This window comes from Lissotriton helveticus, chromosome 5_1 (assembly GCF_964261635.1).
Source record: "Lissotriton helveticus chromosome 5_1, aLisHel1.1, whole genome shotgun sequence".
NCBI lineage: Eukaryota > Metazoa > Chordata > Amphibia > Caudata > Salamandridae > Lissotriton > Lissotriton helveticus.
In genome coordinates, this window is record NC_136065.1 from 1,509,766,919 (window position 1) to 1,509,790,063 (window position 23,145).

General features: G+C 43.3%; 1 pseudogene across 1 annotated transcript in view; it reads right to left on the reverse strand.

Annotated features, from left to right (window-relative positions):
* Positions 1-4,749: 4,749 nt before the first annotated feature.
* LOC144755516 (histone-lysine N-methyltransferase SMYD3 pseudogene) overlaps positions 4,750-23,145 on the reverse strand; it is a 35,200-nt pseudogene continuing 16,804 nt past the window's right edge. The window contains exon 2 of the transcript XR_013594922.1: positions 4,750-7,046. The product of XR_013594922.1 is annotated as a histone-lysine N-methyltransferase SMYD3 pseudogene (transcript). The remainder of the gene's footprint in view (positions 7,047-23,145) is intronic.

Below are 23,145 nucleotides of genomic sequence, written 5' to 3' on the forward strand. Positions count from 1 at the left end.
GAGAGCCTCAATGCTGGCAACCTATCCTCATTCTGCAGGCACCCTCAAAGACTGCATACCATTTGTCGATGTCATCACTATCACTAAACTTTGAGACAATCCCTTATGGGATCTTAGGTCAAAGGTTTCCTCTTTTTCCCTATTAACAGTTGTGGTCTTCACCTTCTTCCCCATAATCAGTTTAGGCTTGGGTATCTTCTTCAGGGTAATCTTTTGAGCAATGACCCTGTCTCTATAGCTGTCCTTCCTCTTAGGAGCTGAGGGCTTTTTCAGTTATTCCTTTTGACTGTTGCTCTATAGTCAATGCGCCTAGCTTAGCAAAACACACTTGGATCACTGATCGTCAGAGCTGGCATGACAGACAGGTCAAGATTCTTATCCCCCTCCATTGTGCAATAACTTTACTTGAAAGTTGGTACCTTTTAAAAACTTTTTAAAACGTTTTAACATTTTGGCTAACTTTCTAAAAACGTTTGGATTATGTTAAAATGGGGGTCTACACAGTGCCCTAACAATTCCAAATAAAAAGCTCTTTTGGAAAAAATCTAAAATATCAATTTGGGTCTAATGCCAATAGTGGATTTCTCTTGCATATCCAAGTGGTACTGCGAAACAAAACTTCAGAATCCCACCGCTGTAACACTAATGTAGGGAAGTGGAATATTATGCAGTGAGTCTAGTTAGGCTTCTCTATGCAATACACTCACAGTTCCCCAAACTGTGTCCTTTAAATTCACACTAATAAAGCCCTAGCTCAGTCCTGGCACAGAGCAGTCAGGCTTAACTAGAGGAACATGTGTTAAGCATTTCAGAGCACCAACATGGATGATAAGTAAATGACGAATCAAAAGGAATTTCACCCAATTTATAAAAACAGAGCAGATGTTCATATAAATTTAGACACTAAAACTAACATAATCAGATAAGTATAACCAGAGTTATCACTGGCATGTAGAGTCCAGTAGAAACGACTGGAGATTAAAATGATGCAGGTCCCAGAACCATGCCTCAGCAGTCATTTCAATTTTACCTGGCTGGTGGGGTCTGGGTGCAGAGTTGTCCTGGCTATCCTTGGTGCTGAAGTGGGAGCTGCAGGAGAGCTGATTCTACCATTTAGACGGTGCAGGTGAGGAAACAGATGCAAAAGCTCAACAACTGGGCCACTGAGGTGGCGAGCTGAAGGTGTTGCTGTGTTCCCTCGAGGTGCAGTGTAGAACAAAGGTAGTAGTAGCCAGACTTGCCACCAACAAGCCATGGCAGCATCAAGCTCAGCTTTGGGTAACTTCGACGTCTTGGAGTCCAGCAGAAAAAAGTTTCCCACTATGCACTAAACCATTTACTTTTGGGTGATCCTTTGGCAGGCCCGATGGCCAATGATTCTTTGGTTCTGAGAGCATTCTGTGCCTGCAGACTGCAGGGGACTAGTACCTCTAGTCCAAGGGAGTTCTGGAGTTGATTTTGGTTCTCTCTTTTTGGAATCAGTCTCTGATCCAGGATGAGTCGCAGTCGTGCAGTTGAAGGGTGGTTGCCACAGTTGCAGGTTTTTGCACTCAGGTCTTTTCTTTGTCCTTCGTTGCACGTCGATTCAGATCTGGTGCCAGTGGTCCCCTTAAATCCTAGATTTAGGGACATTAGGAATGTGGGAGCAAGTAGCCAATGAGCTACTAGCCACAGTGGCTAATCTGTGCCTTAAGTGATCACATCTGGGGGGAGCCAAATTTTCTACCCAGAACCTTCTGTCCTACCACTTTTTAAAATGTCAGAACCCATCCTCGTCTACACCGACCAGGCAGCCCACCCTAGGGGTGTGGCAAGCCTTCTGGGGGCTTACACTTCCTGACTACCTAATTTTCCCGTCTGCCAGGTTGCAAATGTGCCTGGGGGAAGGGGATTGCTTTGTCCTCCTTTTGGAATCAGCCTGATTGCATATCAGAAGTGCTGTGGGCCTTAAAGCTCACCTCCTTGAGGTGCTACTTCACAAGCCATCCTGTCAGGGAGGAAGGTGACACCTTCCGCCCAGGTAGGCCTTTGTTTCTGACTCCTGGGAGTGTTCACACCTCCTGGCAGTTGGCCAGATTCCAGTCTTGGTTGCAGCTGCAGGCTGCCAGCCAGGGCACAGGAAAGGCTGGGGCAACCAGGCGGGCATCCTCTAATGTAGCCACCTGGGTACATGTCACATCAAATCTGACTTGGAAATAAAGACACACGCATACAGAGGAAGAGTAAGTTAGAATTGATTGAAAAAGTTAAAAACTTCATCTGATGTTCTTAAGTTGTGTCTGTTGAATGTATACAGAGGTTCAGTTGAGAGCAAGTGTGAATAGTTAGGTTTTTAGAACTTTCCGGAACAGCTAGTGTTTGGATTGGGATCTAAACGTAAGCGTAGGCACTCTATCTTTGAGTAGTCGGGCCCAATTGAAAACGTCATCATTTTGAAAGCTCTTTTGATCAGGTGGAAGGATGCTGACAGAGATTCGAGGTGGATGCATAAAGAGGTGTTAGTGTCTGTAAGCATTCTGTGCCTTTATTTCCATATGCTTTGTGACCTGTGGGGCAGGTTTGATATGGTTGCACATGCAGAAGGGGAGTCTTATTGCACCTGCCAAGTTCTCTAATCTTTGTAGTCTGGCAATGAGGTTCTTGAAGAGGCCAGTGTAAATAATGTTGCAGTAACTCTTATGCGCTTGCTACAAGACCAAATGACATACTGGTAGCAGTGTATCACTAATAAAAATCATAAATGTGAATATTGCCATCCAGATTAAAGTGTTACAAATCCTAAGTATAGTCAATTATAACTCTTCATATAGTATATCACTAGAGAAGATTCATTATGTTGTTCATGTTTTGGAGCATCTTGAACAGAATTGTTGCACAGAGTCATAACTGTAAGCTTGCGACAAGGAATCTAGAAGAATATAAAATACAGTGGTACTGAAGAAGAGAATGGAATTCAGGTCTGTAATTAAGGGTAATAGGTGACTCAATGTCACCATGCAGGGCAGTGCTTCGTTTTCCTCCAAATACGTCCTGGGAACTGTACTACTGGTTCACTCCAGCTGACTCACTCAACTTACAGACCTGAAAACAATGATCTGTAAAATATAAGTCCAGGACATGTGCATTGTATCCCTGGTGACATGGAGTAATCTAGAAACCTCATATAAATTTGGCAAAGCATGGCCATTACATTGGTAAAATCTACCATGGTCCATTGAGGTCCAGCAGGTAGTTGGTGGGGCAAAGTACTCTGATCATATGATTGATGCGTTGATGTGGCAATGGGTGGTTTCTTCAAGTGGGAGGAATTAGATCAGTTTAATAGTTTGCTTAAAGGATGGCACAGTAGTTACAGCTTCATTGTCAAATCTTCAGAGTTATCGTTGATGCTCAACACAGTAGGTTCTGGCGTAAAAAAACAAATCATGCAATCTACACCCGCACATTTCCTTAGAGACGAAAATGAGGCAGTTTTCTCTCCCATCTCCAAAAAAAATATTTTTCAGCTGGGCTTCCTCAAAAAGCTGCTTTGAACTCAGCTTCACTCTTGCATTCATACATTTTAACTTCAATATACCGATCCTTAACTTCACTGCCTTTTGTTTGAAGGGGTGGAGACTCAGGAGTCTACATCTGAGGTAGCTCCTCACTTGAAAATGGTGTATAGCAAAAAGGTGGAGCTGTACACCTGGTGTAGGAGTAGATCTACATGTGAGTAGATCTTACCTTGTAAACTTACCTTTGTGAATAAGGCCCCATGTCTCCTCACCACAGCAATGGATCAATATATTATTAGAATGCTCTGCAACACCATTAAACTCTGTGTTGTGCAGAGAGTAGCAAATGTGCTTTATCTCACAGCCTAATTAGACACTCGTCAGTTACCGAATAGGAGGTACATTTCCTTGAATAACCTCGCTGCTACCGGGTCCTCTTTTACTCTCACTCTAGACTCTCAACCATGAGCCTCTACTCACACACTCTCTGCAATCAGTACTCTTCACTACCCACTGTAAATCTTCACCATCTATTCTGGTCCACCAAAATGTTTCTCTCAACTGCCTTTAGTCATTGTTTGGCCCAAATGACCCTCTTGGGCCAAAAGAACTAATTTGGATTTAACAGTCTGTGCATTTTCACTTTGTGGTAGCACAAAAGATGGGATAAGGCACAGGCTGTCAGACAATGGAGAGGCATTTATTAAACAGCATAGTGAGGTGGTCCATCGACTACCAGCGCCAACTGGCAGCTTTACAGGCCCACACAGTACCGAACATTGGAACCCCACTGAATGCTGGAACTTTAACAGAACAGCCCACTACCATGGCAGCAAGCTAATATGTGGTTAATAACTTACAGCCAGATAAGCAACATATCACCTACTTTGAGAAGTAGGCCACATCTGGGTTTTCCATATAAACTTGAATGCTATCCAGTACAGTCTAACAGAGATTAATTTGTGTCAACCATTCACTTTTTTTAAATGTCGCTATCATATGCTTTTGAATGTTAGCAACAGGGTGAACAGATGAAATAATGACAGACTTGATAACACCATGAGAGTATGCAGGGCCAAAACTGTTCTCAGCTTCCTCTGTATGATCTGTTCGTTGCTTCCTGTGCTCTCTAATTGGCTGCTCTGTTTAGTTAGTCCTCCACTTGATTTTAGCAAGCTGAAAAGGGGCCAGTTTGAGTCAGAAATAAAAGCAAGACATTATATTTTCTTCATGGGCCACACTGAGCAGAAGGGATTCTTTAAGCCTTTATTGTCATCACAGTTACATTAATATAAACACCCATATTTCTCTATAATGCAAGCAAATTACAGTTTCAATGTTGAACAGTTTCATTGACAATAAGCCATGTTGCTGCAGCAGAAACATCCATTTCAACTAGTTAGTCACTCTATACGGATGTATTACCCCTCCTTCTCTTCCTCCTTCCTTCTCTATCTATTCAAAATCTATGCCACATGAGCATTCCTCCGTGTTGGAAGTGTACTCCAAAAACGATTTATGTTCATTGAAATAGCTCTACCTAAGAGCAATGCCACACTAAGCAAAAGCAAATCACATGTAATACCCAATTTTAAGTATCTATATAATATAATAAACGAATCCACAAAGGGAAGAGGGTTCTAGGGACAGTTTACCGACCAACTCACAGATTTAATCCCCAATTCAAATGATATCCGTTACAAACAAATCTGGTGGTCAAAAGAAGGGGAAAATGGGAGCAAAAAGACTAGTTACATACCACACAAAAAGAGTACAGAACCCCAACAGATATGCTTAATAGACAAGAAAGCGACCTTTACGAAATGGTCGGACTTCCATCAACTGCCAAGAGAGGCCAGTGTCATCACTTGAATATCCTTAATACTACAACACCTCTTGATCAAAGAGGGGAAAGATGTGGTTCGGATTTCGTATGGATCACTAAAATCACAACAAAAGGAAGTACAGCAGGAAAGTAAAAAGAATGTAAACATAGGATATCTATTTGGTTGGGAGATGGAAAATATTTGTGCAATTCTAAGTATCACCATTGTTCTATACCTCGTAAATATGCACAGCTGAAGAGATGAAAAAACATGTGTTTAGTCGCCTTGTTAACATCCTGGTACCTTCATCAGTAATTGTGTCATTGGATGTTCTTTGCCATAAAATATTTTCATAATACCATATGCTTCTTGAAACACAGACATAGATTCAGGGAACTTGGCTTGCTGCATTAGTAATGAGCCCATTTCCATCATATGCAGTGCTTGCGAAGCATTGATTCCTGAAGTATATTGTCTAAGGGGTTCCAGAGCTCTGTATCCATAGCGCAAAGCTTCTTCCGGTAAATTGAGTATCATGCAGGCCTCCATAGCATAAGTCAGTATTTTTAGCTGATAGATGTTCTCGTCTGGAACTAGTCCAGTGTTCCTCTCTAATTGAGCCCTGCACAGAGCCAGGCTCTCCCTCCACTGTTTCTTTGATTGTAGTTCAAGCACTTTTGATAGGCAGTCCTTGGTCTTATTCGAAGCTTGTCTGTCACCTGCCAGCATCCTCTCATCATTGGCATGTGTCTGACACAGACGACAGTCACATTCAAAGCAATATTTGACCTTGAGCTGATTCTGCCGTTCTACTGTGAGCATCAGTTGGTCAATATAGGTAATAGTAAGCTCCTCTCCTGCCTGAATCTTTCTGATTGCCCGCAAGTGGAGGTGCCGTCCTATGAAAATGGTTGTACAGTTTGGCTCACAACTGTGGTTGAGAAGACACATGCTCGGATACAGACCAACTGCAACACCTAGCAGTTTTCCATTAACAACTGAGCAACGGTTGCAGGTCACTTTCGCAAAGAGGCCAGGAAGGTTTATATCAGCGAGGAACTGGGAGGGATCTGAGATTTCTTCTTTCAGATACATCTCTAACAGGTCTGCAAATAATTCACACTCATTTTTATATTCCTTGCTTACTTTTCCAAAATTAGACTCAAGTTCAGACACAGAATAGAGCTCTTCTGAAGGACAAGGTGATTTTCGATTCATCTTGAAGACAATCTTGCCAACAAGCCTGACCGTGTCAGTGTCAAATTTAGACTTGGCACTCTTTAGACATTTGCACTCTCTCTTGTGGTCAAGCCAGGCTTCTGTCTGGCATGCTTTGCTACAGTATTTGGCAAACTTGCACTGAGAGCACTGAAGGAGTTTTTGTGTAGTGCACAGGCAGCACTCGCACACTAGTCCCCTTCCTTGCTTGTTGACAGTGTAGGCAAAAGGCTCAGCAACATACAGCACTTCTCCGGGTGACACATGCACAGTAGCCCGCAACCCATTTCCTTTGCCAACACTCTGAAATCTCTCCATCTTGCGCGTCATAGTAGGGAACTGGCTCATCATCAAATTGTGATCTGCTGAAACTAGGGACCAGACTGTCTGAAGAGGGCGTGAAGCTTTCCTTTTCTTCTTTTTCAGTGCCGGTCACTGTTATGTTTGAGTGTGAAAGCTCAGGTCATGGGCTGAATGAACAGCAACAATCTTCTGGACACTTTTGCTGTGAATAAAGACAGATAATGAGTTAAAATTGCTTTCTGGCCACCAAGCGTCATGACACTGAAATTGATGACGAAATTATACCCTACACTGATTACTACTATCTAGTAGGATTACTTAATGCAGCACACAATAGGCTATGGTTGTATGTTAGAATATCAGAGTTAAAAATATTGAAGTACAAGAATATCAACTGCAGCATTTCAACTACCACAACATTGTGAATGTAAGTATATGATGCAGCTGATAAGCAGCTAGATCCTTTGATATATATATGTAGTCATACATCAAGTACACAGGACACTTCCCTGAAAAACTCAACAAAATAGTATGGTGTGAGCACGACTGTTTTATTGTCATGGATATTTGTGCTTTATACACGAGTATAGAACATGAAAAGGGTTTGACAGGAGTGAAATATTATTTATCTAAACTTGATATAAAATACCATGCACACAACAAAATGATACTGCAGATGATTGAGATATGCCTCAATAATAATTTTTCCTATTTAATTCATCAGTATACCAACAACTCCGGGGTGTGGCCATGGGGGCATGCTTATCCCCCAGTTTTGTATGCTTGCATGTAGGCTGGTGAGAGGAGCATGTCTTGAGGCACATCCTGAAGGAGCTCTTCCCTGACAGTACAGTTGCTTGGTGGCGATTTATCGATGATGTTTGTGTAATTTGGCAGGGCTCTGTGGAATCTGCACAGTCATTTGTTGACAAAATCAATGTCAATGATTTGAATTTAAAATTCACGGCTAACATCAACAAAGAAAGGGTTGAGTTTCTAGACGTGGAAATCTACATCGCAGATAACGTGATTAATACTAAGCTTCATAGGAAGGCCACGGCTGGGAACTCAATCCTTCATGCGAGTAGCACCCACCCTAGACACCTCATCAAAAGTATACCGTAAGGAGAGTTTTTGAGAATCAAAAGAATTTGCAGTAACAGCAATGACTTAAAAGTATGCCTAGATGAAGCAGTGCAGAGATTTATAGCCAGAGGCTATAAAATGGAGGACCTCAAGAAATCCTTAACTAAATTGGATACTCCAATGATCAAACAAAATATAAGTGAGAACCAATCGGATATACCAAATGGGTGCAATGCAGAAGAAATAAACAAAAAGGCTCCCATCAGGTTAATAACTTATAATTGTCAACATAAACAAGTAAGACAAATAATAGCTAAAAGTTGGCCTATCCCAAAATCAGACATAACTTTGGCACCTGAAATTGAGGATGCTCCTAGTATTACTTACAGGAGAGCCCCATCTATGCGGGATGCCTTAGACAGGGCAATGCCGGAGACCCACATGAAAAGAAAAAGCGATTGGCTAACCAAAAGAAAGGGGTTTTTCAAATGCAGCTTGTGTAGAGCTTGTAAATTTGGTATTAATATCCGGGAAATCCAAGATGCGTTTTCCACAGATCTATATCAATTGAGTGGTCTCTTCACATGCAAAACTGAGTTTGCAGTTTATATTTTAGAATGCACTTGCAAACTTAAATATATAGGCAGCACTAAGTTACCTGTTTCCACACGCATTTTACAGCACTTACGTGCTATCGTCAACTCGGACGCCAGCTACCCTGTGGCCCGCCATTTTAAACTTGTACATAAAAACAAACTTAAAGATTTAACTTATTTTGTATTAGATGCGGTGCCAAAAGAAATAAGAGGTGGAAACAGGGAGAAAAAATTGCGACAGCTGGAAAGTCGATACATCATGCAGTTTGACACAAAAATGCCTAATGGATTAAATACAGGGGAAGATTTGTACAACGTTTTATAAATGTAATTTTTATAAAGGTTTTGACATCTTAGTATCTTATAGAAATTGATAGTAATGCAAATCATGTCATAGGCTGTAGATTAGCATCCATTGCGACCAATGGATGAACAACATATCAATTTGATTCTCTAATTCCCATATATGGGCTCTTATTCCTTTTATGTGTGTAGATGGTTTTTACGTGAACTTTTAGCTTATTTATACTGGATTTTAGCTGGTTTTACTAATTAGTTGGTTTTACTGGTTTTTATTCGGTGTCTATGAGTGGAAGGTTTACTGTTTTTGCTGTTTGCACATATGTTGGGAATGAGAATGATGTATATTCCTAACTTGAGATTAAGATGAAATATTTTATTACTTTATTTTGCACATGGTACTTTCATTTCTAATCCAGTACGCACAATAAGATAAATGAATTTGACTAGGAGACATCAAATACTGGTTAAATGCAATAACCTCTATTGTCAAAGATGGAAGTGCGGAGAATTACATAAAGCCGTTTGTTTGTTTGCTAGTATGATTTGTATGTTTTAAAAGCACTGGTTTTTTTTATACAACACATATTTCAACAATATACTGTTCCATGTACTCAGCTGCCAAGAGATTTAGTTGAGAAACAGTACCTATATAACACAGTGTCTCCTCAGCAACTTTGCACAACTGAGCTCATTTGGGCACTTGCCAGTTATTATATTATATATATTTTATGGTTTTGCATAACAAAATGAAATTTCTAATCAAACGAGATCATTTGGGCACTTGCCCATTATTATGTCTAATGTGTAAAGTTTATAACTGAAAATGGATTGTGAGGTAACCATATATATGAGACAGTATTGTAAACTCTGAGGTCTGTTCTCTATGCCCATGTTCGAAGGGGAGGAGCTTGCAATGTTTTGAACAGTATTTCTTCACAATGGTGGTCACGACATGTCATGTGATCACGTCCGGGGGTTACCGGACGAAACGCGTCATGTCTGCATTAAGGGAAGAATAAAAGCACTTTTATAATCTACTTGCCGTGTGGTCCGCGTCCTGATTTTGAGCCGTCTTGGGTGAGGGAGAGAGGGAGAGAAGGAGAGAAGGAGAGAAGGAGAGAAGGAGAGAGGGAGAGAGGGAGAGAGGGAGAGAGGGAGAGAGGGAGAGAGGGAGAGAGGGAGAGAAGGAGAGAGGGAGAGAGGGAGGGAGGGAGAGAGGGAGAGAGGGAGAGGGGGAGAGGGAGAGAGAGAGAGATCATGCTCCGTTGTGCGCCATGAAGCATGGATTTTAGGCTGATACACGGCTTTATTTATATGGAATCGAGGAAAAAGGCCAGCAACCGGCTATAGAATGGTTGCAATTGCCGATCCACGGCAAGATTGTGTGCACCAATAATTGCATCATATAAATGTATGTGGGGAATGTCGGGTTGTTATCTGATGTTTACCTGAGAAGCTTTTATGTGCAAAGACTATGTGTCTTTGAGTTTGGGGATGTTTGTTAAGATTGCGCCCGTGGAAATCGGACGGTGCGCAAGTCCCTCGTTAATTTCCATAATTGAGTATGCTTTCCTTTAAAAATGGCGACCGCATTTGAAAATGTAATAAAACTGACGAAGGAAAATGTATCCGAAACACGTCTGTGTGGAATAAAATTGCTGCTATAGAACGAAACCCCGCGAGTGCTGTTTTTCCTCCTACACGGACGGACGGACTGGGAGCTGGATTATGGATCCAAGATCTCAGTTAGAGATTGAAACGCGTTGGTGTTTGGAAAGTTTGGAGTTCCATTGAAATAAATGCTTTGATTCACTTTAAAGGAGCTTTGTAGTGCGACCCAACTTCTTTTCTTCGTGGGAAGAGATTATTGAATATATATATATATATATATATATATTATAAACACAATAAGGGGCAGCACAACCGGATACTTTTAAGAAGCTTTATTTCTCTTCACAACACCCCACCGACGCGTTTCAGCCTCACGGCTTTTCTCACGGTCCCTGACCGTGAGAAAAGCCGTGAGGCTGAAACGCGTCGGTGGGGTGTTGTGAAGAGAAATAAAGCTTCTTAAAAGTATCCGGTTGTGCTGCCCCTTATTGTGTTTATAATTGAAATTCGGGCTTTGATCCAGCCCTGGGGCAAGCACACACTGTCGAGCGCTCTTATTGCTTAAGGATCGTTTTGGTGAAAAAAAAAAAATATATATATATATATATATATATATATATATATATATATATACCGTTTGTGAGACATTTTGGGTAACTCACGAATAGACATGCGCTAATCACACATTAAAGAGTCATGACATTTAATATGTGTTAGAACTTAGTTACTGTATCATAAAAGCATACAGATACATTGTAGAATAGATGGAATCGCATGCATTAAATAATATAGGTTCATAGTTTAATCAGTTTTAGTTGCTATTTCAATGTCTATTAAAAGTAAAAGTGTCGCTCCTTTAGTCTGAGGGCCCCTCAGTTGTGGAACACCCTGCCTTTGGCGTTACGATCCTCCTCAAATTTGCTCCTGTTCAGGGAAGGCCTGAAGACCTGGCTTTTTAATCTTTAGGATTCTCTTTCTTTTTTTACTTTGTTTGTTGTCTGCATCGGTGTTATGTTTTTTATTCTGAGCTGCCTCGATAAAGCGCCGGGACACTCCCTTGGAGTAGCCGTGCGCTATAGAAATAAATATATAACATAACATAACATAACTTAGGTGCTATAATATTACTAACCATTCTTATCGAAATAATAATGGGTGTGAAGAATTAATGTATTCTAGCGTGATTTCGATTAAATTACAAGTGATATTGAAAGGTTTCATACTGAATTTTATCATTACATATGTGAAAATGTGCACCGAAAATGACAATGTGCACCGAAAATGACAAGAGAAAAAGTGGTGCTGCATTTTCATATTTAGTGCAACTGTTCATATATAAAGATCATATTATGATCTTTATATATTTTATTAATGTAAATCATTTGAAACCATAATATTTTATGATTTGAAATGATTTTATATGTTATTACTATGAAAGTGCAGTAATGTCGTATACTTACATGTGATTTCTGAAATTCAATAAAGAACAATAATCTGAATATAAGCTGAAAGAGTTTTAGAATACTGATTTCCTTTTATGAAACATATAGATCTGTTTTATGTTCTTCACATCTTAAATTGGCTTTCTTGTAGGCCTGCTTTATTCCCTATTCTGTGCTCCCTTACACTTGTGAGAAAGTTTCATAAACTTACATTGTGAAGCGAGATTGTGTCTTATTGGAGGAGTTCTCACTTGCTTACCAGGACTATTTGCTACAATGTTGACACTCTGAGAACATTTGCTATGGGAAACTGGCTTCTTGACCTCGTTCATGTGCCTAACGCTAAAGTATCATTATTCAGTAGTTCACATGTGCCAGATGCTCTGTCAAAGTATGTGCTCTGCACCACCCCTTTCTATAATATGTGTCTTCTTTATGTCTCACGACAATCATCTTACATGGACTGACAAGTGGACTGAGTAGTCCGACACGATGATGTTACTAAGGAGGTGTCACAAACGGAACTACAGGAATACAGTATACATTGACCTGGAGGGAAGAAGCAGATTTTTGGGGGGGGGAGCGGAGATACAGCATATGAGGCAGAAGATGATTTTTACAGATTGGCGGAACTTGCTTACTTTATGAATTGGATACTGCCTTTCAGAACTTTTCAGATTTCATGTGCCTTCCTTTTGGAATGATGCATACACTGTGAGTGACATTTGTGGACTCTTTCTCAGTGGGACACTGTCTATTAGCTTCTGCAGTACCAATAAGAGAAGGGAAATATCTTTGTGAGATTGAGGGTTGCGGTTGTAGTGCACGAGGAGTAATTGCATCAGCCTGAGTGAGAACGGGCTGATTGAGGTTTCACTTGAATCGTATGTTAAATAGATCAGATCATTGTAACTGGTTAACGTTCTTGAGTGAAAGGATCTATCATTTCTTTAGAGGAGCTGACAGAGTTTATTGAAAATAGCTTGCATTGTGTGAGGATATTGCTTAGAGAAAGTGCACGCTCAAAGGATTGTAAAGGTGGGGTAGCCGCTGCACGTAGTGAGACTGATGTCACAGTGTGCTGCGCTGGTATTGGTCGGTTGGTGTAACGCCGCGCTGTGATAGCTTGACTACGTCATACTGTGCCGTGCTGGTATTGGTTGAGAAAGATAAACAAGGAAGTGTAGTAGAAAACAATTTGTGTGGAATCATTTCTGAAAGACAAAATTGAATTAGACATAAATAAAAATCCTGCAGAATTTGGAAAGTTTGATTGAGGGAGATGTGCCCGTACCCATTAGAGGAGGAGTACCGAGATCAGCTGAGGGTACATCCGCTTTGTATATGTCACAAGAATGAGGATATCACACATGTACATGGCTTGAACATTGGATGAAATACACTGAGAACAATAGTCCCTTAGCTTTTCCACAATATGCAACCTTTAATTTTAAGATAAATGAAAATCTGAGACAATTGTATGAGATTGAACCACCTCCTAGACCCATGCAGTTTGAAGCACTTAGTGAATGGGAGCATATAGCTCATCAAAAAGAAAAACAGAAATATCAGGGAAGGTACAAGAACACCCTGAATAGATGAAGTTGAGGCCAGATGGAATGTACAACAAAAGGCATGGAAAACTGACATAGTAGAGGGAACTAGAATGTATCCTGTACTTTTTTCAGAGAATGAGGGTGGAGGGAAGTAAAAAAAACAAGCATTGGAAATGCAATAGGTCTCGCATTAGGAACGTTTGAGCGATTGGTATTGTAAATGACACTTTTTTAATTTATGTGTTGGTTTTGGAAATAGCAAAATTAATAGCTTTGTCAGTTACAATGTCAATATTTTTAATTTCGCAAATGTGACACCTATAGCATTTGTAATGCAATGTGTGTTGTATTTACGTGACTTAGATGTATTGATATTACAACTAACAATGGCTTTTCATTTTGTAAATAATTAATACTTAAATAAAATGTATTGTAATTTATAATGGCAATAGCTTAAGCGTTTGTAAATAACTTTTGTGAAGATTATGTTCAGTGTATTTTATTGTGACTAAAATCCAAGAACATTGCATTTGCACCTACACACACACAGTGCCCCACACACACACACACACACACACACACACATATAGATGTGGTGGTGGATCTGGGGGATATGGTGGTGGTGGATATGGTGGTGGATGTGGTGGTGGTGGTGATGGTGGATGTGGTGGTGATGGATGTGGGGTGGATGTGGTGGTGGAGGTGGTGGTGGATGTGGTGGTGGAGGTGGTGGTGGATGTGGTGGATGTGCTGGTGGTGGATGTGGTGAAAGTGGTGGTGGATGTGGTGGTGGAAGTGATGGTGGTGGATGTGGTGGATGTGGTGGTGGATGAGGTGGTGGATGTGGTGGATGTGGTGGTGGTGGGTGCGGTGGTGGAAGTGGTAGTGGATGTGTTGGATGTGGTGGTGGATGTGGTGGTGGATGTGGTGGTGGATGCAGTGGTGGTGCATGTGGTGGATGTGGTGGATGTGGTGGTGGTGGTGCATGCGGTGGTGGTGGAAGTGGTGGTGGATGTGTTGGATGTGGTGGTGGATGTGGTGGATGTGGTGGTGGTGGGTGTGGTGGATGTGGTGGTGGTGGGTGTGGTGGATGTGGTGGTGGATGTGGTGGATGTGGTGGTGGATGCGGTGGTGGTGGTGGATGCGGTGGTGGTGGTGCATGCGGTGGTGGTGGAAGTGGTGGTGGATGTGTTGGATGTGGTGGATGTGGTGGTGGACGCAGTGGTGGTGGATGTGGTGGTGGTGGATGTGGCGGTGGATGTCATGGTGGATGTGGAGGTGATGGTGGATGTGGTGGTGGATGTGGTGGTGGATGCGGTGGATGTGGTGGTGGCGGATGCCGTGGATGTGGTGGATGCGGTGGTGGTGGTGGATGCGGTGGTGGTGGATGTGGTGGATGTGGTGGTGGAGGATGCGGTGGATGTGGTGGTGGTGGATGCGGTGATGGTGCATGTGGTGGATGTGGTGATGGTGGATGTGGTGGTGAATGTGGCGGTGGATGTCATGGTGGATGTGGAGGTGATGGTGGATGTGGTGGTGGATGTGGTGGTGGATGTGGTGGTGATGGTGGATGTGGTGGTGGATGTGGTGGTGGATGTGGTGCTGGATGCGGTGGATGTGGTGGATGTGGTGATGGTGGTGATGGTGGATGCGGTGGTGGTGGTGAATGCGGTGGTGGTGGTGGTGGTGGATGGGGTGGTGGTGGATGTAGTGGTGGTGGATGTAGTGCTGGTGGGGGTGGTGGATGTGGTGGTGGTGGGTGTGGTGGATGTGGTGGTGGATGTGGTGGTGGATGTGGCCGTGGATGTGACGGTGGATGTGGCCGTGGATGTGACGGTGGATGTGACGGTGGATGTGACGGTGGATGTGGTGGTGGATGTGGTGGTGGATGCGGTGGTGGTGCATGTGGTGGATGTGGTGGTGGTGGATGTGGCGGTGGATGTCATGGTGGATGTGGAGGTGGTGGTGGATGTGGTGGTGGATGTGGTGGTGATGGTGGATGTGGTGGTGGATGCGGTGGTGGATGCGGTGGAGGTGGATGCGGTAGATGTGGTGATGGTGGATGCGGTGTTGGTGGTGGATGCGGTGGTGGTGGTGGATGGGGTGGTGGATGGGGTGGTGGTGGATGTAGTGGTGGTGGGTGTGGTGGATGTGGTGGTGGTGGAACACAAGATGAGGGCATGATGCCCGCGTACAATGACGAATGGCATAAAAGAAAATGATAGCAACAATGAAGTTTATCAATGGTAGAGATTGGAGGGCTGTAGGACCACAGATAGAACACAACATGTCTCTTTGAAACAGCACATGCACTGTGTGTGTGGGTGTTGTGTGTGTGTGTGTGGAGGTCTGTGTGTGGGGGGGGTGGGGTGTGTGTGGGGGGGCTTTGTGTGTGTGGGATTGTGTGTGTGTGGGATTGTGTGTGTGTGGGATTGTGTGTGTGGGGTTGTGTGTGTGTATGGGGTTGCGTGTGTGGGGGGGTTGTGTGTGTGGGGGGGTTGTGTGTGTGGGGTTGTGTGTGTCTTTGGTTGTGTGTGTGTGTGTGTGAACTGGGATACCTACTGGCCAAAAGCGAAATTGTGCGGAAATGTCGAAATACTGACAGACCAAGAGTGCACGGCTGGGCGAAGGAAATGTAGAGGTGTCGAGCCCTTGAAAAACTGGTGTACAAAGGCTGGGGATGCCCCAGGAATTTGGGAAGATATGGGATGTCTGGGGCACGGTGGAATGCCAGTGAACGCAGCTGAGGGGGGGTGCAGACCAAGAAGGGATAGGGGGGGCAAACACGCAGACGATCGGAGATGTGGGCTGGGAGAAGAGCGAGCACAGTTAGTGCCAGACAGGCAGGGGGTGTAATTAAGTCCCTGGTGAGGAAGAGCCTCTTGAGGTCACTCAGTGTGGCATCCCACGGGAGGAAAGAAAACACTGTAATATTATTGATTGCAATTAACCCCCTTACCCCATTCTGCATGTCCCCTCCCCAATCTCTCCCTGCCCCCTGTGGCTTCTGCTTCACAAAGGAAGTAAGACAAAAGCAAGAGTGTGCGAGGGGGCAAGGGGCGTGCTTTACAGATGGGTCCAGTAAAGGGTGACCGCTAGGAATAAGTGAACGAGAAGGGAATCGGATGAGAAAGGGGGGACACAGGAGGGGCACAAGAAACAGAACTAGAAAATGGGATTTCAAAGTGTGAAATGGTATAAAAGAAAGGAAGAGAAAGAGAAATACAGTAGTAAGCAAACAGATAAACAGACATAGAACAAAATAGAATGAGAGAATGGATGAAGTGAGGTGACGAGAAATATAAATAGTTGGAGAGAAACACAGGTGGAAAACTGTCTAGAGTATTAGAGACGGGTGAAGGAACAGAAGGGAGGATGGAAAGGGACGAAAGGAAGGGAGGGAAGAAGTGAGGGAAGGAGGTGTGGAGAGACAAGCAGAGAGGAGAGAGCAGAAAGATAGAGGGATTGAATAAGAGATGGGGAATTTGGGAGAGAAGGTGAAGGCACAGAAACAGGTAAAGAAAGAGGAAATAGTGAGACACGAGGGAAGCAGCAGGAAAGAAAGGAATTGATGATAAGTGAAGGTGGCATTGGGAGATATAGAGAGTGGGAAAAAGGAAGGAAGGGGAAGAGGGAGGGAAGAAACTGAGAAAATAAAGAAAAGAATAAAGGGGTGGAAGAAATGAGAACTGAGTAGGTAGCACGAAGGTAGCACAGAAAAGGGATGATATGTAAAGGGATCGGAAAGAGTTAGAAAGTGAACAGGAACCAGGTGAACGTAAAAATAGAAAGACGGGTGGGACGAGAAAGAGATAGCGAAAAAAACAAGATGCAAGGGGTGTAGAAGAAACAAGGGGGGAAGCAACACAGGGAAGGAGGACATTGAAGGAGTATAGGAGGACAGGACGGAAGGGGCAGTAACATAGGGGTTATTGTAAAGGAACACAGGTGATGCAGGTGGGGGAGACAGAAGACGGAGGGCGCGGAAAGGCAATGGGGAGAAAAATACAGGCCAACACAAATGAGGGACCGAATATATGTCAGCTGAGTGGGCGGTGCTAGCGGGTAGAAGTTAGTAATTTAGTTTTGGTGTCCGCCGCTGCTTGCACCCCCCGCCTGTGCCTCTAATCATGATACCATGTGACTGATCCAGGCTGCTGGAGACTCCTCGCCGGGCCGTGGTTTTCAGTCACTCTGAGCCTCAGATGCAGACTCGTACTGGCCACTGAGGTTAGAGTGTGTAGAAGTAAATGTTTAAATCATGTTGATTGAAGAACATTACTAATTTAGTTTTAGCTGTCTGCAACTCAGAACTACTCACGTCCTCAAGCCCATTCAGCTGCTTTAGGCATGATTCTAAATCCGGCTAAATCGCAGAATCACATATTGCTCACAATTTCATTTCTCCTGTGCTGCAGTCACCATGGACTTTACCCATTTGCTGACTGAATCTATAAATTATGTTTTTGACACTGGAGTGTGTCAACATGCGATACTAGCTGATCTTGGGAGGTGACCAGAAACATGGTGTTAGTCAAATATCTTTATCTCTGCACGCCCAAACCAGATTTCGTCATGCATTTGCTACTGTTAACATTAGTAGCAATGTTTATGTAATGTAGTTTCTTGATGAAGAGACCAGATCCTAATATTTTTTAAATAAAAATATTTAGCGATGAAGAGACCAGATCCTAATATCTTTAAAATAAAGATGCCCTAAACATCATCAAATACTATGGGACATTGCAGTAGAATAAAATTAGCAGCAGTCCTACTCGAACCCTTGCCTTCGGAGTGATTCGAATAGTAACACTGCTGCTAAGACCGCGAAGCCATTTTCGTTTCCATAGGATTGTTGTCTAATTTTAAAATACAGACTTCAAAAAGAAGGCACTTATGCTGACAGTGCTTCGCATTAAAACAGGGCGTGCAAATATGTCCACCAGCCATTCACATTGTAAAATAAGTGATTCCCAATGCAAAGGCCACATACATTTTGATTTCCTCTGTCTGAGCGGTAGCGCAGTGTGGGAGGAGGTGGAGGGAGCCATTGGGAGATGAGGTGATTTATGTCAAACATTCATGAAGCTCGTCCGCCGGAGCCTCGGTAGAGAAGGCAACGGATTCGAGCCTCGCAATCTGCGCCAGCTTACTTGGCACCGGTATGGGTGAGAGATGAGTGAGGGGAGTTCTGAAACCAATATAGAATGTGGCGTCTACTTTTAAGTTATGCTAGAAACGGTATTATCGCGGAAGCGGTGGCAGTACTGTCATCGTAAGGTAAGTATTCCAATTACTATAATGTTCACGCAGTCTTCAAAACTACCCATTAAAAGCAATACTCGGCAGAGCCGCAAACTCACAGACATCGATTTTGGTTAAAGATGGGTTTGTAAAGCTAGAATCGTTCATGGATGGAAGGCTTCCTAACGAACATAAAGACAAGACAAACAAGACCGTAACACACATTCTCAAACAGGGGACAGGGCACAATCTGAAAAGGAATGTACAAAGGTTCAGGGAGAGGAAGCGCCTCCAAGGTGTAAGCACATCAAGAAAAATATTAAACGCAAAACTATACTTAAAACGTGGAAAAGTGTGCAGAAGGTTGAGACGGTTCACATGCAGTGTAAAAGAAATGCGTGTAAAGAGGTGTAGGCAAAACACAGGGTAATAGAGAGCTGAACGGAAAACGCATGGTGAGCGAAATATACGGTGCTAAAACAAGTGCGTCAAGAAAAGAGTGTATCTGGAGATGCAAAAAAGGTTTGGAAAGATTATCAGGCGGTAAGGCGATTCAGTAAGTGGAGTGGATGGGAAACACCACGTGCAAGGGAGTACGAGTGAAACACGGGTTAACTGAAAACTAAACAAAGGAAAAAACAAGCAAAAAAAAAAAAACGTTTCATGGCCTGCCGGCCGTGAAAGTGAAAGTACGGCCGGCCGGCCGTGAATAATTAGGGGAGGAGCAGCCAGGAGAGAGCAGGAGCGGAGGCGCCAAGCTGGGGAACAGATGGCTGGCGAGTTGATGCTGTGCACGCGCATTTTAGTTCAATGCGCATTGACCTAAAAGCGCACGGGCACAGCATCAAATCACCAGTCTAGGTAAAGTCTGTTTAAGCCCCTATATATCTCGCTCCCGCTCAATGCGCATGCGCATTGAGATAGGTCGCTCGACCTAAAAAGAAAAAAGCTCCTTGAAGAGACAAAAACACTAGCTTTGGCTGGAGATAGTGACAGATGTGGCCGTGCAGGTAAGAGCGTTGGGGCTGGGTGGTGGGGGTATTTCGATGGACGATGATGAGAGAAATGTTCTTTTTTATTTAATGTTTCCTCGTCATCGTCCATCGAAATCCCCCCACCCGGCTCCACCGCTCTTACCTGCACGGGCCGCGGCTGGATAGTGATGATGAATTTGATTTCAAATTTCTAAATGAGTTATTGCAAAATCTTCTACCACCTTATAATGAAAGTCAGCCTCCGAATTTGCGAAACTAATTTCTGTGAAAAATTCCTGATGTGCCTTTCAAACCAATGGGAAGTAATGTCGAAAAATCAAATGCTACTAATCAGACTAATCACAATGCGCCAGATGCATTACCTGTACCAGTAACTATAAGTCCTATAGTCCCTTGATACCAGCCAGGTAGTGGAGGAAATCAGGCACACACTTAGCTATCCTTACTGGGATCCAACCTCTACTCCAGTGGATTTGAGATTGAGGCAATCTACACAGACACCGATGGTCCAGACACCAGTTGATGTTTCTAGACACGAATGCTGGTTCAAATATACATTCTGTGAAAAAACAAAGAAAGTCCACACTATACCTGTAGAAAAATGATATCCTTTCAAGATTGGTTTTAAAGGGAGTGGTTAGAAGACTGTAGATTTTTTTAAGAATGTATAGGAAAACAGAATGTTTTGTTAAAATAACCCTAACCCACCAAAGGGTCCCTTAGTGGCATCCTTCATTATGGGATTCTTCCCGTCAAGCGGCGTGATGGGCGTGCTGCGACCGACGAAGACGAGGGAGCACTTATTAGTTAGGTGATACTATGTGTTGGTTTGAGAGTGGAAGAGTTTGAAGAAATGTAGTGAGTTAAAAAATACCTGGCTGTGTATAAACTTAATTTTAATACTCCCTATAGCTGGTATTAGTAAAAATGGGGAGAGGAGGATGCATGTTATAATGGGCTGTTTCCTCCTTGGTCTACATGTTTCGAGGCCTTTCCCTTGGCTTCTCTTCAGGACCAAAGCGGTTGATCCCTACACCACTCTACAAGAAATCAAGGTCGGTTGATCCCTACACCACTCTACAAAAGTCAATGTAGTCTGCCTGATGAATGTCAGAGTCTTGTGTGCATATTGTAAAACATGCACACAATACTTTTGGAGCCAAACTAAAGCCCCATGAGCTTTTTACATGGGAGGGGAGGAGCACTTGCCCTTGCACCAGATTGAATTACTTATTATGCACCCACGCAATGCATACCCTAACCCAACTCATCGGAGCCACAGGTAGGCATTGCTTGGGTGAGAGAGCAGCTTTGACAACTTCCGAGCTGGGTACTGGGCTGGGGGGCCTATGATCACAGGCACTCAAAATAGAGTGGATATTAGACCGCAGCAGAGCAGCGGGCGGGCTCAGAAGAGAAATAGCACAAGGTCCAATAAGAGGGACAAGGAGACCCTCGCTCTTTGGCAAGGGCAGGACTAAGTGCGGTAAATAAATTAATTGCAGAAACCCCTAGCTGGTAATAGAAGCCCTAGGTCTGCAACCGGGAAAAGCCACAGCACAAGCAGAGACTACACCCTTGAGTAACCAAATGCACTGAAGAGGGAACAAGTTCCGTAGTGCGCTACCAAATTTCACTACCTTGGAATGCGCGTATACCGAGGCCCGTCAGATCTGTTAGATGGCAATTTAGGCAAAGCCATAACAGCAGTCCAATCCCAAATGGCCTTTTGGACAACTCTGCCACTGTCAGTAAGGGGAAGGGTAGCACTGACAAAAACGGTAATCCTTCCCAGGCTCTTATACTACTTCACAAACCTCCTATTACACATCCCCCCATCCCTTTTCTGGCCCTTAGAGAGACTAATCAGGGATTTCTAATGGGGTAGCCATCCGAAAGTGGGGTCTTAACGGAGGGCAGGAGTCTACTGCGAGGTACCCTGCAAGAGAAGACCCTTTGTCTTTGCAGACCGACGTGTTTTCGGGTTTTCCCGATCTGACGCTCCAGGTGATGGCCGGTCCCGACGGAGATCTCTTTTGGCATAGGTTTTTAAAGAAGACCGCTAGGTCGACCCAGAGCTTGGCAGGTGGAGGTTGAAGACTTTGGTTTGGTAAGGTCGCTGAAGCGACACTCTCGTTTTAGATTTGCTTGGCCACGATTCTTTTTTTGTTTGTAAATTTACTACAGTAAAGGCAGGTAATGAGGAGATCTTTCTCCACTTTTTATATACTCAGGATAAATACTATTTGACTATAATATTATATTGGATTATAATATTTTTGGCATGCCTGCTCCTAGCACACTTCGTAGAATGTGTTGCATTTTTGGTGGTACCAATATGGATTTAGAAAGTACTCAGCCGGCTCCCCTAGAGGGGACACCTAATACGTTTATGTACATTAAATACAGTATTTCTTCCATAATGTATAGTACATTGTCCAACAAATACACTAAAAAGGATCCAGATCTACGATGGCATGTCAATGGGTCGTTTGACCTTAAAATGATTCAGTATGTGGAGCAGTGTCTATTGAGGAAAAAGAGTCGGCAAGCTATGTTTGATTGTGTACAAATGTGGGTGAAAGAGGTGAATGAGAGCGTAAGGAGAGAAGAAGCCATAGCAGAAAAAGAACAGCGCAAGTCAATTTACCAGAAAGCATTAGAATTGAAAAATAAAGAGATCATTTAGAGGTAACTGGCCAGTACTCTATTCGGTGCCCCCTTTGTCCGATGCGTAATAGACCACAAGATGATTCCATTTTGCTAGATAGACCGCCGCCTCCGTATAAATTCCCTAGTGCCCTTGAGAATGAAGTGTCTGATGAAGAGCAATGGTCTGCGGATGAGAAAGATAAGGATTAATCAGACAGGCGGACAACTTGCTCTACTTTAACCACTGACCATAAGGCCACTCTTAGATCCGCTGCCCGTAAAGCATGACCCTGTTTCAGAGATTCTAGTTGTGATTCAGCAATGGTCAGAATTGGAGCAGTTATTTTTTTAGAGACATTTACATGTGAGGAAGTGGCTAAATTTAGAAAATATTCCAAAACTCTAGAGCCTCTTGACAGAAGTTCTGATTATAAACAGTTATACAATAGCACCTTTCTCCCTTCACGTGTGTCTGATCTAATCAGGCGAGTGGTTAAGTTGCCCGCTGATGTATTCCAACTACAAGAGGAGAAAAGGGCAGCTGAGAAAGAAGCAGCTGAGCAAATACTTCAGATCCCAATACACCAAGAAGGAGCTACAGGGACAGATACAGACACTGGTAATCCTGCAGTTACTGTGAAACCGATGCGTGCAGCTGCTCCTTTGTATGTTCCTCCAAAGGGCGCTGGAACGAGTGATGCTAAAACTTCAGATAACGCAAAAAGGATATTTCATTTATAATTGTGTCTATACCCCTTGGAGTAGAGCAGACGTGATGGCTCTTAAAGCTGCTTTGCCTGATCCATGCAAAAATCC